Source organism: Gracilinanus agilis, chromosome 1, assembly GCF_016433145.1.
Source record: "Gracilinanus agilis isolate LMUSP501 chromosome 1, AgileGrace, whole genome shotgun sequence".
Taxonomy (NCBI): Eukaryota; Metazoa; Chordata; class Mammalia; order Didelphimorphia; family Didelphidae; genus Gracilinanus; species Gracilinanus agilis.
Window position 1 is genome coordinate 709,774,336 of NC_058130.1, and position 5,182 is coordinate 709,779,517.

Sequence of the window (5,182 nt, forward strand, 5' to 3'; positions counted from 1 at the left end):
AGAAATGGGATGTAAGCTTCAGGCCTGGGAAGAGCACTTAGGCCAGTGCTACTGGGGTCCAGGAAGAGGGTCCTAGATCCTGGGGATAGAGGAGGGAAAGGGAACTCTGGGAGGTGGGGGGTTCCTCTAGGGGTGGAACTGGGTAGCCTAACTCACTGTAGAGGTTCTGGGGATATAAGATATTTTTATTCAGGTGTGAGTTGGATGAGATTTCCTTTGAGGTCCACTCCAACTCTTAGGTCCTGGGTCCGAGGTGGAGGGAGAGTGGTTCTTAGGGGTCCAGAAGAGGGTGAAGTGTCCAGTGGGCAAACTGCTGCAGGAGTTGGGGTGGGATGAGGTGAGGGCTTGGCCTGGGTTACCTGGGAGGTCTGTGGACCTGGATAAGTCCTTTGGGTCAGGGTCCTGCAGTTCTGCTGAGATGATAGGGTCCCAAGTTGGAGTCTGGGTTCTAAGGTCAATGTGGGGTTGGGCCAGAGCCAGCTTGCATTGTGACCACAGATCTGCTGGATCCCAGAGCTGCTATTGCTGCTACCACTGTGTCCGGTATGGCCAAGGAGTTCTTCACCCCAAGTGCCACCGTTCCCTAGACCCTACCCCACTGGCTAGCCCCCCGCGATGACGGGTATTCTTGGGTAGATAATACCGATGGCGCTGTTATTGCTTGAGAATACACGTAGTCGAGGGGAGGCGCCTTCGACGATTCCCCCTGGTACTCAGCCTGTCCCAAAGGAGACAGGGCCTAGCCAGGGACTGAGGACCTGGGAGAGGGGGTTGGAATGTCTCCCTAAATCTTTCTATCCCCATCTCCCTCCTTTCCTCTTATCTCTCCAGGCCCTATTCCCAACTCACATATTCTTCTCTTCAGCCTCCTAGCCTCTTTCCCTCTACCTTCTCAATCTTTGACCTTTTCATCCTATTCCTTGCTTTATCCAAAAGGGCCTCCCTGCAGTTAGGGTCCTTGTAATGACCTAATCAAGAAGCAACAGACTCTGGGAAAGGAGAAAGAAAGGGGACAAATGAGCCTTTCCCCCTCCCAACATATTCCTCTTAGCACACTCAAAGCTCATCTCTAAGAGGTCAAGGGTGACTGTGTATGTCTGTGTACTGGTGCATGACTCTGTTAATGTGAGTGGGGGAAGGGGAGCTAAGCTTGTAGGCTGAGGGTACCGCCCAGGACTGGGCATGTGTGTGGGGAGGGAGGTGGAAAGAGGGGAACTGGACAGAGCCTATCGATTGAAGGCATCTCCATGTGCCTTGAATGGGAGATGGGATATGTTACTGAGCCTGTAGGCTGGGAAGGGGTCCTGCTCAGGGAGCCCTGATGGGATGTATTTATGTGCTACTGCTCTGCTGCTGCTGTTTCCTGGTCCCAGAAGCCTCCACCCACCTGGGATCTCCTAGCAACAGCCTTTCTCTGGTTGCCAAGCAATGGCTCTAGGATGGGGAGTGATTGACAGAGGGAGAATGGACTGGGCAAAGAAGCTGAGCCAAAGCCATTCATCTTATTTCCCCTCTATTTCCCAGACCCCAGGATTCTATAGTGTCTCTCCAGTCTTTGTGGTCCCAAGTGTCTAGAATTTCTGGAACATAAAACATCCTTCCCAATTTTTCCCAGTGCCTAGAACAACTCTTCCTGTTTCTCCAATAACCATCCTCACAATACACTTGCAATTTATTCACCCACACCCCACTGACCCCTAATGCCTAGATCAACCCCTCTTGTATCTCCATGCACATGTGTATATATGCCCCAACTCAGAAAAGAATCCCTCCAAAACCATAAGGCTCCTTTAGGATGACAGGGTTGGAATCTGGAAAAAAAACTTGGGGTTCACCTACTCCTATCTTCTTGTTATACAGACAAGGAAACTGAGAAGGGTAAGAATTGCCCAAAGTCACACATAGTAAGTGGCAGAGCCAAATCCAGGGCTGAATCCACTCCATAAGAGCTATGAGAATGAAGGCAACATTGAGGAAGGGCAAGAGGGTATTGTTTATTCATTTTTATGGGGGAAAAGGACTCTGAGTCTGTGCCTGTCACCTCTTCTTATTGACCAAGCAATTGGTCCTCCAAAGGGCAGGGCAATGATACAGGTAATAGATAGGAAAAGTACCTGGATTTAGTGGATACTTGAAAGTATATGAATGCAGGAGTGAATATATGCATATGCCTGTGTGGAACAGGTGAGTGTAAATACGGATTATGCCCACGCACTTAGGCAGAGAAATACACCCTGCATATATACCCAGGCAGGCCTATGGAAACCCAGGCCTAATCCCAGAGCATCATAACAAGGCAACCTCGGAGATGAAAGGTCATGTGTTTTTTTTTTTACACAGCTCCCTGGGTTTAATCCAACCATACAATTTACTTGAAACAAAGCCCCTGTTTCCTAGGCATCTTAGTCTGGAGAAGGAAAAAGCTAGGAAGCCTAAACCTATGATTAGGATTGAAAGGTTGGAATTCTCACCTATCCCTGGTGAACTGCAGATTTGAGGACCTGGTTTAAATCCCACCTCTACTATATGTACCACATGTGGCAAGTCACATCTCCCTTGGTTGACCACAGTTTCCTCATCTATTAAGTAATAGTCCCTTAGTATATGTGTGCTTGTGTGTTGTGAAGTAAGTAACAAAATTCAGATCCATTTTAGCTCAAAAGTCTGTCATCCTGATAGGCCAAGAGATGCCCTACCCTGAAATGACTCTTGCTCACCAGTTGGGGGGAGGAGAAGAGAAAGAGGAGAGAGAAGAGAGGAGTGGAAAGAGAAAAAGGAGAAAGAGATAGAAAAGAATCTTAGGTTTGGAAAGGAATTCAGAGGCCTCTTCATCTGATCCATATCTCATATGAAATTCTCTTAACAGGGGCAGCTGGGAAGTTCAATGGATTGAAAGCCAGACCTAGAGATGGGAGGTCCTAAGTTCAAATCTAGCCTCAGACACTTCCTAGCTGTGTGACCCTGGGCAAGTCACTTAATCCCCATTGCCTAGCCCTTACCACTCTTCTGCCTTAGAACCAATGCACAGTATTGATTCTAAGATGAAAGGTAAGGGTTAAAAAAAAAGACATTCTTTTAACAACATCTTTCCCAAATGGTGACTAAGTCTAATCCCTCTTTAGCAAGACATCCCTTTAAATTCCTGAACACTTCTTTTATTGTCTCCAAGTCTTCCTTCTCCAGGTGAAATATTTCCAGTTCTATCAAATTATTTGCATACATTTTCATCTATAATCTCCTCACTTCCTCTAAATAGACTCCATTTTGTCCATTTCCCATCCTGAAATGTAGCCCCAGAATTGGAAACAATACTCTAGATTTGATTTAACCAGAATATATCTCAACATCAGGATTATCAACATTCTTTGTTTCAGACACAATGTCTTTATGAACACATACTCCAGTTCCTTTAGGTCTGCAGCTTGTATGCCATACTTTTGTTTCATATTAAGACTCTAATTCCCTAAAATTTACAGACTTTTTTATGTTTATTCTTTCTTAGTCATTCTTTCTTTAACCTGTACTTGGACGTTTTGATTTTTGAAACTCAATTCAAGGACTTTACATGTAAATTTCATTTGTCTAAATTTGGTTCATTGTTCTAGTTTGTTGGAATCTTTTGAGACTAACTTTGTTATCCAACATGGAATTTCCCTATCAACAATGAGTCTTTTCTAAATTTATACATTATTTTTACATAACAAAATACCAAGAACAGAACCCTGGGACACAAATACATTAAGGTCTATTCTTTGAATCTGGTTGTTTTATCAGTTCAGTATCCAACTAATTATAAAATTATCTAGCTAATATCTTTCCATTTTGTCCATAAGACCAGCAGGTAACACTCTGTCAAGTGCTCTGCTGAAATTTAGAGACAGCATGGCTATAGCACTGCCTTTTTCTGCTTGCTTAGTAACTCTCTCAAAGACAGAAGTGTGGTTAGTCTGGCATAACCTGTGTTTGATGAAGCCATACTGAATCTTAATGATCACTGCTTCCCTTTCTAGAGGTTTATAAACCATTCTTCTAATATATGACTCAGGTGAATACTGTTGTATGTGTTCCTCAGGTAACACTTAGTTACCTTAGACACTATAGTACTAAAGCAACCCACATCAATTTGTGTTTTGTCTTCTTAATAATAATGGTTAATTAGGGGAATATAGGTGATGCACTGGATATCGAGTCAGGCCTGGAATGGGGAAGATCTCAGACTCTTCTTATCTGTATGACATTGGGCAAGCCACGTAATCCTGTTTGCCTTGCTCTTGTTCTCCTGTGTTAGAGTTTTTACTAAGCCTAAAAGTAAGGGTTTGAATAATAATAGTAGATTGCTAACATTTATATAGTACCTATTATGTGCCAGGTACTGTGCTAAGAGCTTAACATAAATTATCTATTTGATCCTCTCAATAACCTTGCTGGTAGGTGCTATTACCACCCCCATTTTATAGCTGGAGGAACTGAGACAAATATCTGTCAAGTGACTTTTCCAGGACCACATAGCTAATAAGTGATTGAGACTTGGATTTGAACTCAGATATTCCTGACTTCAGACCTGTTGCTCTAGCCCACTGTGCCAATTAGCTGACCCTATGGGAAAGAAGGGTATTACTCTATCAATTAGCAAATGAGGGGATATAGTATATAATTTTCCCACCAGGTGGCACACTACTACAGCCAGCAGCCAAGTGGTCATAGGGAATGAGCCTCCCACCAAGGGTTCAGATATTTGACTCATAACCACATTTTTTCCAACATCCTGAGTTCTAGGGTAGACCAGGGGTATGTTTGAATATCTTCTCTATAATTAACAAAATCACAACATAATAAGCTAAGCTTAGAGTCCCCAATACAGTTATTTATTTAATGAACTGGAGAAACCTCTTTTTACAATAGTAGTTGCATATAGCTGTATATTAAATCTCTTAGGATTAAATAAACATAAAAGTTATTTAATATATAATTTATTAACTATGAAATCAGTAATAAAACAAAAGCAGCTAATTGTTTATAATATTTGGTTGAGAGAAAGGTCACAGCAAGAGGCATCTCAAACCCTTCTTGTAACTGCAGATGACTTCTCTTCACTTCTGAAAACATAGATCCACACCATTGATTTCATCCTATATGTCAAATAAAGTTTCTTCACAGGAATCCTCTTCATCTTCTTAAGGTA